The sequence below is a fragment of the Mustelus asterias genome, unplaced genomic scaffold, assembly GCF_964213995.1.
Source record: "Mustelus asterias unplaced genomic scaffold, sMusAst1.hap1.1 HAP1_SCAFFOLD_150, whole genome shotgun sequence".
NCBI lineage: Eukaryota > Metazoa > Chordata > Chondrichthyes > Carcharhiniformes > Triakidae > Mustelus > Mustelus asterias.
Window position 1 is genome coordinate 644443 of NW_027590172.1, and position 15101 is coordinate 659543.

The following is a 15101-nucleotide window of genomic DNA, read 5'->3' on the forward strand; positions in this document are numbered from 1 at the left end:
GACCAGCAGTGGCCACTTTGCCTTGCAAAAATGCTCCTACTATCTACCTGTCTATCTCTCACCATCTTCATGCACTACCCGAAGTCCCATTTTACTCTTAAAATCCACAAATGTATCATCATCAGTTCGAAATAAACCCAAAGACTGCACAATCACTGCTCTGTGGTGTAGAGAATGATAAGAGTTGCTTTAAACTCAATATGGCTTCATTAACAGGGTCAATATTTAAGTTGGAGGTGATGGGTAATTGTTAAAATGGTTCTATTATCATGGCCGGAGTTTCTCATTAAGAGAGCTGCTCGCTGAAAATGAAAAATAAAATACTTACCGCTGATAGAAACAGGACTTTGATGTATAACGACACATTGTGCAGCACAGAACGTAAAAATTCTGGCAAATTGGTCTTTATATGATTTGGGTCATACTATAAAACCCTAATCCAGTTGACAGATCTGATTCAGTGAGAGGAGGCGAGAGTGCCCTTGCTGTTTTTTTGTGCGGGCTGACTGTGCCTCTGTAACAGTGCGGGGCTCAGCGCACAGTAATACACAGCAGAGTCAGACACACGGACCCCGGTGATATTTAACGGAACTGTTTTCTTGTCTTGGTCCAAATCAGCAGAATACCGGTCCGGGAAATCGGGAGACTTATCCCCCTGCCGCTTCCCGTAACTCTTCAGTAAATATCTCGGAGCTTCACCAGGATTCTGGATGTACCAGAAGAGAGTTGGCATTACTTTTTTTGTAGTGTAGTTGCAGTTCAATATTCCCTCCTGTCCTTCCTGAACCGTGAATTCAGGCGCTGCTGGGAAGCTGAATCTTGGCCATTGGTTCCTGTAACAACATATAGAATGTGTGAGAAATCTGTGAGTGAATATAACCCGTGAAACACACACTGAGGATTTGAGCTCAGACTAACCGGGCAATGTGACCATTATTATCAGTAAAGCACACAGGGAACACATGGTTCCTGATTGGCAGTAAACAGCGACACTGCTTAACATTTGTCGCTGTTTCTAGTCTTATATCACAGAGCGAACTCAGATCAGAGACAGCTTCAATTATAGGAAAGGGGGGGGCGTTTCTTAGTGCTACGATTGGCTAGTCTCCCTGAGGATCACCTTTGGACCTGGTAGCTTTGGACCAATCACTCTTAGTTGAGGAGGAAGTACAGCTGGCGATCTCCAATCAAATTGTAGCCCCGGCTGCGTGTGTCTTTCTCACTCTCACCTTCTCTGTCACAATATCAGTCATTCTTTCTCCGTTTAACTCGCTTGCCTTCGAACTCAATGTCAATGTATTTTTTTAGGTAGATCTTTCCCCCTAATTAAGGTGAAAATTGAAGCAGATAATTTGAAATCCCTCTGATGCACAGTTTTTGAGTGCCGCCCAGTGCATGAGGATAATTAATAGATACCGTTTTAAGAACACTGGGGAAAAGTAATCACCCAGCTCCACATTGAGATGAGCTTCCACTGGGAAGGCATGGATTTCAGTCAGTCAATATTTTTAACCCAGCAACTTCAACATGTGGCAACTCTGAGTCTGCCTTTGATATTTGATCACTTCTGAAATGTGTGATCTGTCAGACAGTCAACTGATTAGGAACATTCAAAATACAGCTTGATGACGTTTTTCACTTGGGAGATTTGCAGATTTGTGTGAATGTGATATGGGAACGATTGGACTTGATCTGGTAGTAATATGAGTAAAAATGTCAAACTTCCCAACAGTGACAATCATTGACCTCAGTGAGCGAAAACCCTCAGACGGGACTGTATTGTCACCTTCTCTATGGTTGCATGCTCTCTGAATTTTCAACCCCATGTGTTGCCCTGACAATGAATCATTGATTTTCGACCTGTGCCAGTTTTTGTATGAGGCCCGCGGGATCCTCATTCACTGTGGGCCTCAGTGCACAGTAATACACGGCGCTGTCTGTCACCTTCTATCCTTTCACTGACAAGTGAAAAGTGCTTTATTTCAGGTTGTGATTCCCGCTGAGGTGTTCAAAGCCGGGAGCCGTATCCGTAAACCCATAACTCCCAAACCAGATCCTTGCGGTACACCACTAATAACTGAACTCCAGGATGAACATTTCCCATCAACCACCACCCTCTGTCTTCTTACAGCTAGCCAATTTCTGATCCAAACCGCTAAGTCACCCTCAATCCCATGCGTCCGTATTTTCTGCAATAGCTTACCGTGGGGTACCTTATCAAACGCTTTACTGAAATCCATATACACCACATCAACTGCTTTACCCTCATCCACCTCTTTGGTCACCTCCTCAAAGAACTCAGTAAGGTTTGTGAGGCACGACCTACCCTTCCCAAAATCGTGCTGACTATCCCTAATCAAATTATTAATTTCCAGATGATTATTAATCCTATCTCTTATAATCCTTTCCAAAACTTTGCCCACAACAGAAGTAAGGCTCACTGGTCTATAATTACCAGGGTTGTCTCTACTCCCCTTCTTGAACAAGGGGACAACATTTGCTATCCTCCAGTCTTCTGGCACTATTCCTGGAGACAATGACGACATAAAGATCAAAGCCAACGGCTCTGCAATCTCCTCCCTAGCCTCCCAGAGAATCCTAGGATAAATCCCATTCGGCCCAGGGGACTTATCTATTTTCACACTTTCCAGAATTGCTAACGCCTCCTCCTTATGAACCTCAACCCCGTCTAGTCAAATAGCCTAGATCTCAGTATTCTCCTCGACAACATTGTCTTTTTCCTGTGTGAATACTGACGGAAAATATTCATTTAGCACCCCCCCTATCTCTTCGGAATTCCCACTACTGTCCTTGACTGGCCCTAATCTTATCCTAGTCATTCTTTTATTCCTGATATACCCATAGAAAGCTTTAGGGTTTTCCTTGATCCTACCTGCCAAAGACTTATCATGTCCCCTCCTGACTCTTCTTAGCTCTCTCTTTAGGTCCTTCCTGGCTAACTTGTAACTCTCAAGCGCCCTAACTGAGCCTTCACGTCTCATCTTTACATAAGTCTCCTTCTTCCTCTTCACAAGAGATTCAACTTTTTTAGTAAACCACGGTTCCCTCGCTCGACCACTTCCTCCCTGCCTGACAGGTACATACTATCAAGGACACGCAGTAGCTGTTCCTTGAACATTTCAATTGTGCCCGTCCCCTGCAGTTTCCTTCCCCATCATATGGTCCAATCCAGCTCCTGTTCCCTATTCTCTGATGTTCTTCTGTCCAGTTCATTGTTCTGAGAAAATAATCAACTGAATGAACAATTCCAGAAGAAGATATAAATATCTCATAATGTAACTAGTACATAATAAGGAATAGCGTGATTTCGGAGAGCTGCTTGTTCATCTAGAATACTAGACAGCAGCATATCCACAATGCTATTGCTCCCGTAATCGTTGCAGCAAACATACAAACTTGGTGAGGCAGCTCCATCCGGTGGCAATCTGAGGTAAATGACCATTTCCTGGAAAATCACAGAATTCATAAATTACTGAAGGCTGTTCGTTTAATATTATTATTATGTCACATTATTCCTGAAAGTATTATTACTATTGCAATGCAGTGAACATATCCACCAGAGCTAATTCTACCTTAATTTGAAATCCCGGTGAACAGTGATAGGGCTAGTAGATGAGGGGAGGAATAGTCCCTCTTCGTATGAAAAAATATTTCGGTTACTATTGCTCACAAACTCAAAGTATCCAGAAAACAACGGGACCCGCAAATCTTGTCACTCCACTCTGACGGTCAAAGTGACAACTCTTTCTGGCAGAGACCCATAAGACCCCGTGTCTTCTGTATAAATAATGTTTCTAACAACATTACAGCGGCAACACTGGAGATCAATTTCCATAGTGTGTAAAGTGCTTTCAAATGTCCAGGGTGCTGGACCAGTAGAAACTCTTCTTTCTCTTGTCGAGTAATAGTTCGTTCCAGGGGTTAAATTTATTGTCCGGCTGTTTCCACCGGGCCCAGTAATGTTTTTTTTAAATTTCCGTTTTTTAAATTTCGATCCAGCTTTTCCATGATTGGGTTGATGAGCAGTCACCACTTTCAGGAATTCCAAGTATTAGGTATCCAGTCTGTTCCGAGATTCTTTCCTCTCCACAGGAGTGCTTCAGGAAAAACAACCTGAATAGATACTTGGGTGACGTTGATGGAAAGTGACCGAAGCACTGAACGGCTGCTTGCTATCTATCTCTCAGTTCTGATCCTGGTCACCTCGATTAAAGGTTTACACTAATCTACCTTCATGTGTAAATATAAACTATATATTGATTGTTAAAGCGGTGCAATATCCAAAATTAGCAGTACAAGCGCTAATCTACAAACGCCGCTCCCCAGGTGAGGTTCAGTTGTTAGCTCTATCGTCTCTGGAGCAGATGTTTTCAGAATTCCACTCTCTCTACAGAGACTCTCCTTACAGGACCCATTCAGATGCGGCAGTGCAGCCCTAGGGGAATGGTGAATTGTCCGGGGTGCCGAATGAGATGTTAAATGGACGGCACCGACTCCCCTCTCAGAGGGAGGTGATAGTTCACAAGGACACGATTGTGAAGAAGAGCAGTTGAATTGCTCGAGTCAATTACTACCCAAAATAAACGTTCTGAAACAAGCGATCCATTAAAATGTTGCTGTTTGAAGGATCAACCGGGGATCAAATTGGCTGCCGTCTCTTCTCTACTCATTGTAACAGTGATGGTGAACACTCTGTGGTACATCAAGGAAGGCGCCATATAGATAGTTCATTCTTATTCACTCAACGACCCAAGTTTACATGCTGAGTGATATTCTAAGAGTATTTAGACAGCTTCAGCGCAGCTCTGCGTCTATGTGGGTCTCAGTGCACAGGAATACACCCTGGAGTCTGTCAGCTCAGTTTTAGATATCTTCATTGTGCTCTTCACAAAATCAAACTCCGCAGAGAAACGGTCCCCTCGGAATCTCTCTGTGCTCCCGCTGTATGTATATCTCTGCAGCAGAAACTCCATCGACCCGCCGGGATGCTGACGGTACCACAATATGTTAGGATAGTCGCTGGTTGTAGCTGTAAAGTTACAGAACAACTGAACATCCTTCCCTGTACTCACTGTGACGGCAGCCGGTGTCTGTGTAACAGAGTCTCCTCGACAATGTCCTGCAAGTGTCCAGAGGGACATCAAATCCAACAATATCAATTAACTACGTTTATCAGGCAGTATTGGCTTTTTGACCCGAATTAAAGCCCGGTAAATAAATAGATGCCGCTAAAGTGAAAAATATTTTCCACAGCTCAGGATCTGTCACTGGAAGGGGTTTGGATCGAATATGCAAACTTTTCATGAACGCACATTTGGCGCCGTCTATCGAGATCAGTTTCCCAAACGCATTTCCTGCAATTTGAAGGGAAAACTGAAAACTGCCCCCAGTTTTAAATTGCAGTGTTTGTCACAGGCTGCGTGGAGACAATGTGGGTAGGATTAATTTACGGTTCTGTGATCAATCCATTGTTAGCTATGTATTAATGTTAAAGATGTCAAACAGGTTTGTGCAACTTGGGAACTTACCGATTAACAGAGCTGTCGCTGTGAGGACTGAACACAAAGTGACAGGAGGCATTTTCCAGACACCTCCCGGCACAGTTAACAGCAATGAGCTGAAGCTGAAGTTGTTTCACTCAAGACTTTAGAGGGTGAGTAACACGCACGACACTGCTGATTGGTTCATTGCCGGCTGAGTCATCAGTTGACATTCAATCATCTTAAAGCGTCTTCTCTTCAATCAAATATATCAAATTCCTTGGATATTTAATTCCTACCATCGGAATGGGGCGAAAAGAACAAAGGGTTTCTGTTCAAATCTAAGCTGAGTATTTTCTGAGGAAATACTCCAAGATCGGTCCTTTCACAGGTTCAATCTGTCAGGGGGAGACAGAGAAAGAAAACAGTGAAGGTTGTTCTGGTCCAAAAGCCGGATTCCCCAATTGGAGGAGCTGCTCTCTGACTACATTACATTCCGCTTTCGGTTCCGGGCGGCACGGTAGCACAGTGATTAGCAGCGCTGCTACACAGCAGCCGGAACCGAGATCGATTCTCAGCTGCGGTCACTGAGTGTGTGGAGTTTGCACATTCTCCATGTGTCTGGGTGGATTTTCTCCAGTGCTCCCTTTTCCTCCCACATTCTGAAAGACGTGCTGTTAGCGGCATTGACCCGAACAGGCACCGGACTGCGGCGATTAGGGTAATTTCGCAGTTACTTCATAAGCCTTACTTGTGACTTTTAAAAAAACTTACATCAATGAATGGAATAGAAGCACCAAATGTTTTTAATGAATTATATAGCAGGGGGTTGTATGTGGAGGCGACTGTTTAATGGATTTGAGCTGAATGGGAGTGAGGAGACACGCATTGACTCAGTGATCTTGGATTAGTTGATCATCAGAAATATTCGCAACACACATACAATAAAAATAACGTTTTCCCTGTAATTTATTGCTTAACCGTCAGAAACACAGGCGTCCATCGTCACCGATTTCCGAATTTAATATCATTAAATAAACAGGTTGAACCTTTATTGACAGCACCTCCCAAACCCGCAATCACTTCCACCAGATGATGCATGGGAACATCAGCACCGATATGTTCCCCTTCAAGCAATGCGATATCCTAACATATTGTGTTCATTTCACTGAAGCTCAAAATCATGGAAACCCCTCCCTGACAGTACTGCGAGTGTCGCCACATTACGTGGAATGCGAAAGGCAGCTCACCAAGATCTTTCCATGGACAATTAGTGGTAGGTAATAAATACTGGTCTTGATAGCAACGTTCACTTTTATTAAATGTTTTAAAAACACTCAATCTGTAACCAATCCCGAGCATCAAACCAACAACTGAACAAATCTCCTCCTGCCGCCTGGTGGCGAATGCTTGTAAAGTTTCTGAAACTAATTCAGAATAGGTGGATGACTCGGGCTAATTTTCACCAAGCAAAGACAAAGGAAGCTAAAATCGTGAACTAACACAAACAAATAACAGATTGTACGAATCAATGTTATTCACAATTGATCTGTTCTACAACAGACGTCAGCTGCAAGAGTTTCTATTGCACAAAGAGGCGAGATTTTCTTTCCGAGATTTAACTGTTTTTATCACTATAAGTCTCACGGAGCAGTAACAGCTCAGAGATTGTTCAAGTGAAATTTCTTGTCAAGATGTTGAGTTGTTCCAAAAATGGTCTTTGGCTTGAATGCTGAACCGCTCGGGTGTTTTATCAGAATAAACTCTGGCTGTATTTCAGAGTCTTGCCAATAGCAGTCTAATGCTTAACAGTCGCTCCTTGTATTGTTAGAGATTCATTTTAAAGTAACCGCGTCTCCTTCCGTCTTAACTGCTGAGGGTAGCAGCTGGTGGCAACCTCCACGAATTAGATCTAAAGGACATGTCACCATGGTGAAAGATAAAACAAGCGGGAGTTTAAAACTCAGATTCAAAACACGTTGGAAATATTAGCCATGATGTGGAGTTGCCGGCGTTGTACTGGGATATATCTGGACTTTACCCTGATGTTGTGAGACTACTTACTGGAAATATTAGCAACATCTTTACCCCGCAAATACCGTCATTATTTCCATTCTACAAACAATAGTGTGCCGCTTAGTGCAACCAAGGGGGAGAATAGATTTTTAGCCGGGAGAAAGTACTCACTGAGATGTCATAGGAAAAGCAAGAAGTGGTCACAAATGTCTCCGCCCTTGTCTGTAACTGCAGACCATGAACTCCTCTGTCACAGCAAATACAGATCCCCACCCACAGCACTGCTGACCCAACCGTTGGCAATGATGGAAGCGGAACAACAAGGTCTCCACGAGCAGAGATCAGGGCAGGCGGGTCAAAGGGAAACTGTGTGAGACTCGATAACTAGCGCTCTTGTCCAACACAGTGTCAGTCTGTGATAAATTATTACACTTCTCTCACTTTCTAGCTCTGTGATCCCTTCATTCTTTCTGTGAAATAAATTCCTCAACAAGACAAATTCCAGCCACTGTGACCCGCTACAGAAATTACACATTTCCTTCAATCACAACCCGATCCAACTCACCGAATGGCGCCTACAACAATATCAGATGCTGCAGTCTTAAATCATATCCTGCAATTTTAATCCAAATTGAATTGTTGAGACTTACACCGAGAGATGGGTTTAAAGTATGAAAAATAATTATCGGATAATATCGAGACATCCATCTTATATATCCTGGAAAGTGTGAAATGTGTGAAATAAGTTTCCTGTTGGAATGGAAGAGGAGTAGACATTGAGATAGTTTAAGGAGGTGTCTGGAGGAACGTTGGGAAAGGAAGTTACTACATTTCCGGATTATTCATACAAAATTTGTCGCATGACCTCCCTCATTCCCAGTGGTCACATGAACCGGAATACAGCAGGAGAGGCTAAATAGTGTCTAAAACGTCAAAGCACAATTCTGGAATTGTTCAAATGGACTGGCTGCAGCTTTGAAGACAGAAATAGAGCGAACATTTTAAACGATTATGCTTATCAGAACTGGGGAAAATGTTGTTGATGCAACAGGTTTTAAGCATTTGGAGTGGCAGCTAAAGACGAGAGGGCAGAATGAAAAAGGGGCAGGTCAGTAATTCAGTGGAAGACAGGTAGCCCTAAATGATGAAGCCGATGATGGCCCAAGGGGAAGATGTGGTACTGGGACAGGTGGACAAACAATTAGTAATTGTGGCAGCGTTTTACTTATGAAAAACAGAACCATCACCCCAAGGTGCCGTCTAAAATACAAAGAGAAAACAATGTAAACTGTTGTACGGTGGAGAATCAGTAAGTGTTGAAAGCAATCTTGATTCCGGGAGGTGAACAAATCTGTTTTTTTTTTGTAAATGCTGCGGCCACCAGAGAGTAGTGAGAGGTTGCTTGGGTTTAATGTTGGGACGAGTTTCAGACTCACAACAGTGTTCAGTTCTTTGTTATATTAAAACAAATGAAACGAGCAGCTGTGGAAACACACTATTATTGACAGAAATAGGATGTTTATATTTAACGTAATGTATTCTTGTGCGTGGTTAATGTTGCGATTGATGTTACAAATATTCGACATTATGGCCGCGATTCTTCATTGCGGCCCGCCACTTTTCTGGCGGGTCGGGCTGGGAGATGCGCGTGTCGGCCATTTAGTGGGTTCCCCAGCAGTTCTTTTCGACCCGCGCGCATCTCCAAGCCAGAGAAAAATGGCGCCGCCGGGAACCCGCTGAAAATCGGCGGGCCGTTGTTTAGCATGAGTTTATATACTTCTGCATGCTATTATCGGAGTCCACATGGCAATCTCCGCACACGTCTGCGTCTCCCAATTCTTTGGCATGATGTAATTTTGGCACGAATCAGAATAGGTATTTAAAAGTTGCAACCTGGCGTGGCAGCCTTGAACTGGCGTGAGGAGGTAAGTGCTGCTAACAGGGCACGAGGGGGGTTGCAGGCACGCCCTGGAGATGTCTGGTGGCCTTCCTCCTGCTGCCTTTAGGTTTTGGCCCATTGACGAGTGACATCTGTGGGAGGCGTGGGGGGGGGGGGCTTCCATTTCCTCACAGATCGCTGGGTGATGTTCCATCAGGGAGTCCCGCTCCCCACCGCCCCAATCTACAAAGATATAAAATGAAAAAGTGTGGCTGAAGTAAACATTTGTCCTTTAGAGGACGAGAAGGGGGATGTAATAACTGGAAATGAGAAAATGTCTGTGGCATTGAACAGGTATTTTGTGTCGGTCTTCACAGTGGAAGACACAAATAACATGCCAAAAATCGATGACAGGAAGGCTATGGAAGGTGAGAACCTAGAAACTATCAATCTCACGAAAGGGGTAGTGGTGGGCAGTTTAATGGGGCGAAAGGTAGACAAGTCTCCTGGTCCTGGTGGAATGCATCCCAGGGTACTAAAAGAGCTGGTGGGAGAAATAGCAAATGCACCAGTGGTAATTTACCAAAATTCACTGGACTCTGGGGTTCAGAGTTAAAGATTTCAGAGAAAAGGGAGTTGAAAGCAGGTCCCATGGACAAGATGAACAATCAGAGGGTTTGATGGGAAATAGGAGAGAGACTGGAGAAAGATGTGAGTTCAGAGCTTGGACACAGAGGAGCTTTCCAGACAGTCTGGCCCAGTGGGTGAGTGGAAGGGAAGGAAGCAGCTGATCAGATTGTCTCAATCTTAGTGACAGAAACTCATCAGCTCCTCACACTTTGTTGTTGGAGGTGAGGTTGGAGGAGACAAGAGAAAGGGAGAGTCCTTCAAAAGGAACTAACTTGTGTTAGAGATATTAGAAAGGCTCGACACAGCATGTTTAAATCAAAGACAACATATTTGATTTTTGTCCAGAATATTAGTCTCTATAACTGAACTGAAGTTTATTAACATCAGCAGAAACAGACCCTAATGGACATAGCTCAGTTCTCAATCTGATTGACAACACAATCCAATCTCTGGAGTTAACTGTGAATTTGCTGGTGTCTCAGCAGATTGGATGACTGAGTAAATCCCATCGCACACACAGAACACGTAAATGGTCTCTTCCCAGTGTGAACTCACTGGTGTGTCAGCAGGTTGGATGACCGAGTGAATCTCTTCCCACAATCATTGCAGGTGAACAGCCTCTCCCCAGTGTGAACTCGCTGGTGTCTGAGCAGTGCTGATGATTGAGTGAATCTCTTCCCACACCGAGAGCAGGTGAATGGTCTATCTCCCGTGTGAGTGCGCTGGTGAACGGTGAGATGAGATCATCGCCTGAACCCAGTTCCGCAGTGAGAGCACCTGAACGGTCTCTCGTCAGTGTGAACTTGTTGATGGTACATAAGTTCCTGAGAGGTTTTATAACTCTTCCCACAGTCCAGACATTTAAACGGTCTCTCGTCAGTGTGACTTCTTTGATGTGTTGTCAGGTTGGATAAATTAATGAATCCTTTCCCACACTCGGAGCAGGTGAATGGTCTCTGCCTAGTGTGAATTCGCTGGTGTGTTAACAGCGTGGGTGACTGAGTGAATCCCATCCCACACACACAGCAAGTGAATGGCCTCTGCCCAGTGTGTGTGCTGGTGTGTCAGCAGGGTGGATGACTTAGTGAATCCTTTCCCGCAGTCCGAGCAGGTGAACGGCCTCTCCCCGGTGTGACCACGCCGATGAGTTTCCAGCTGGGATGGATAATTGAATCCCTTCCCACAGTCCTCACATTTCCACAGCTTGTCCCCATCATAACTGCATTTATGTTTTGACAGGGCAGATGATCGATTGAATCCCTGTCCACACACAGAACACGAGTAGGGTTTCTCTCCGCTGTGAACGGTGCTTTTTTCTTCCATGTTTAAAATATGACAATATTCAGGTTACGATAAATTAGCCGACAGTATCATTCCCTAATGTGATGTTTGGTTTCAGTTTCCCAACTGCAAATCGTCCCCTTCTAAAACCCTGTGAAATTGATTTAAAACAGAAAAAAGGGAGTGAGAGAGAACCCACAAAAGCACAAAGACAGGTTGTGAAATTGAGCTGAATGAATCTGGTCACTTGTGGGGCCGGCACTGGGAAAAAGTGACCATGAAAACTGCTGGATTCAATTGATTCACTCATGTCCTTCAGGGAAAGAAACCTGCCAACTTGTCTGGACTCTGCACCCAGGTCCTATCCCCGTAGCCCCACATATCCTGTTACTTCCCCGAACCTACACATCTTGGGGCACTAAGGGGCAATTTAGCATGGCCAATCCACCTAGCCTGCACGTCATTGGACTGTGAGAGGAAACAGGAGCACCCAGATGAAAACCCACGCAGACACGGGGAGACACAGTCACCCGAGGCTGGAGTTGAACCTGGGTCACTGGAGCTGTGAGGCAGCAGTGCTAACCACTGTGCTACCCTTTTTCAAAGAACTGGAACAATTTTGTGAAATGTCTGGGACTATTTTATTTTGTTAAAGACACAGTATGAATACAAATTATCTTCGCTGCCCTGATTTTGTTGTTCTGCTCATCAGTAAGAAATTGGAAGTGAAAGAGTGAAGCACTTTGATGGACAAGTTGTTCAAATTCTGTCACTGGGAAGAATTTCAAAACATTGCCCCTAACAAACATGGCGGCTACGCATGCGCCCTACTGTTCCACCTCTTTCTCCAATTCCTCTCCGATCCCCCATCCGCCAAGGAACAGCAGCCGGGCAGAGCGGGCAAGAGGTGACACCCAGGGGGAGCAGCAGCCGAGAGGGTTACAGCGAACCCTGATGGACTGGAGGGGAAACAGCAGTAGCACAGTCTCTGCCCAAAGGCTTTCGCTGTTCAGCTGCTCAAAGACTCTGAGAACCTCTTCAAATGTAAACTTCAGCTTCTCACATTCACCTATCCATCCCTTCCTCCATCCATCTCGCCCTCCCTCCATCCATCCCTCTCCCTCCATCCACCCCTCCTTCCATCCATCTCACCATCCCTCCCTCTCTCCATCCATCCTTCCTGATAACAAGAACCATTCACTCTGCACAGCAGTTTCATCCTCATTCCTCCAGTCTGTATTCCAGCCTTCATCACATCCACTCTGCTCCCAGATATTTTAGACCAATAGATATTACAACTCAAACTTCACAATCTCTACAATTTAATATTTGTTTGGTAACCTTATAGACAGCAGAGAAATCATCAATTCCAAAGCAACCCGAGCTGGAGGATATATTAATACATTTTCTCATTTCACAATAAAACCCACGCACTGAGTTTCAAATTTGCTTCTGTCATTATTTTAGTGATGATGTGGAGATGCCGGCGTTGGACTGGGGTGAACACAGTAAGAAGTCTAACAACACCAGGTTAAAGTCCAACAGGATTATTTGGTAGCAAAAGCCACTAGCTTTCGGAGCGCTGCTCCTTCGTCAGGTAAGTGGGAGTTCTGTTCACAAACAGAGCATATAAAGACACAACTCAATTTACAGAATAATGGTTGGAATGCGAGTCTTTACAACTAATCAAGTCTTAAAGGTACAGACAATATGAGTGGAGAGAGGGTTAAGCACAGGTTAAAGAGATGTGTATTGTCTCCAGCCAGGACAGTTTGTGAGATTTTGCAAGCCCAGGCAAGTTGTGGGGGTTACAGAGAGTGTGACATGAACCCAAGATGCCGGTTGAGGCCGTCCTCATGTGTGCGGAACTTGGCTATCAGTCTCTGCTCAGCGACGCTGCACTATCGTGTGTCTTGAAGGCCGCCTTGGAGAACGCTTACCCGAACATCAGAGGCCGAATGCCCGTGACCGCTGAAGTGTTCCCCAACAGGAAGAGAACACTCTTGCCTGGTGATTGTCGAGCGGTGTTCATTCATCCGTTGTCACAGTGTCTGCATGGTTTCCCTGATGTACCATGCCTCGGGACATCCTTTCCTGCAGCGTATCAGGTAGACAACATTGGCCGAGTTGCAAGTGTATGTACTGTGCACCTGGTGGATGGTGTTCTCACGTGAGATGATGGCATCCGTGTCGATGATCTGGCATGTCGTGCAGAAGTTGCTGTGGCAGGGTTGTTTGGTGTCGTGGTCAGTGTTCTCCTGAAGGCTGGGTAGTTTGCTGCAGACAATCGTCTGTTTGAGATTGTGCGGTTGTTTGAAGGCAAGAAGTGGGGGTGTGGGGACGGCCTAGGTGAGATGTTCGTCTTCATCAATGACATGTTGAAGGCTCCGGAGACGATGTCGTAGCTTCTCCGCTCCGGGGAAGTACTGGACGACGAAGGGTACTCTGTCCACCGTGTCCCGTGTTTGTCTTCTGAGGAGGTCGGTGCGGTTTTTCGCTGTGGCGCGTCAGAACTGTCGATCATTGAGTCGAGCGCCATATCCTGTTCTTATGAACAGGATTATGTAAATTATTTTGTAAATTGAGTTTGTGTCTTTATAAGCCCTGTTTGTGAACAGAACTCCCACTTTCCTGATGAAGGGGCAGCGCTCCGAAAGCTAGTAGTTTGTGCTACTAAATAAACCTGTTGGACTTTAACCTGGTGTTGTGAGACTTCTCACATTATTTTAATGCCCAGCAGATTATTTGGACTGAAATTGGTCTCAGTGTGTCTCTGTGTTGTGAGTGTGTGTGTATTTGTGGAAGTCAGAGTGTTTTTTTGTCTGCATGTCTGTGTGTGCGAGTTTGCCTGTGTCTGTCTGAGAGTGTATGTCTGTGAATGTGTTTGTCTTCGAACTCGCCTGTTGCTATTTCTGAGGTTAGTTTCAACTCTCTAAATAAATTCGTCTGCGTTAATATAAAAAAATAGGAACAAGAAAAATATAGCAGCACAATCCTCCTACGTTTCTATGTTTGAAAATGATCCTTCAGTAGCCTGAGGGTTCAGTGATCTCCCAGGTAGAAGCCATTTACCTCACTTCGCCACTAGAGGGAGCTCCCTCACTGTGATTGTGTGGAATGAAGGAGTCTTGTGTTATTGTCAATATTTTCATGTTTAAAAGATGTTTTTGTTAAAAGCTCATTGTCCGTCCAGTGACTCTGTTCATCCACATTTCTAAAACAAAAAGGTAAAGGTTACGGTCAATTGAGCCGGGGTTTTATTCTGGGACCTTCCTGCCCAGAAGTAACATCAGCTGGGATTGTAACTTAGCAGCAGAAACCCATCTTCTGTTCTATTCCCCCAATTCCCACAAAATAGTTTTTAGATTTGGGTGAGTTTGTATAAAATTGACAACGGTGGAGATTCAAGACACTTAACAAGTGAATAAAGGCAAAAGATTCCACAGATTCTGCACAAACAAAATAAACTTTACTATACACAATGATAAAGGGAAAACAAGTTACAATATGTGGAAGGTAAAACATTCAAGGACTTTAGAGAGGAAAGGGAGATGGGATGGTAGTTTACAAGGGCATGTGTCAAAGATATTTTATTGAGAAGTGGGTGATGATATCGGATTTGAAGGAGAGGAAGATATTGACAATATCAGCTGATGTAGAGAAGTTGTGCTGTCAGTAGCTCAGTGGGAATAGGATTGAGGGATCAGGAGATGGGTCTCATGGACAAGATGAGCTCTAAGAGGAGATGAGGGGAGGCAGGAGAGAAACTGCAGAAAGATGAGAGTTCAGAGCTC

General features: G+C 44.5%; 1 protein-coding gene across 1 annotated transcript in view; it reads right to left on the reverse strand.

Annotated features, from left to right (window-relative positions):
* Nucleotides 1-15101, reverse strand: part of LOC144484979 (uncharacterized) — a 565458-nt gene that overhangs the window by 443236 nt on the left and 107121 nt on the right. The gene's annotated exons all lie outside the window — the stretch shown is intronic.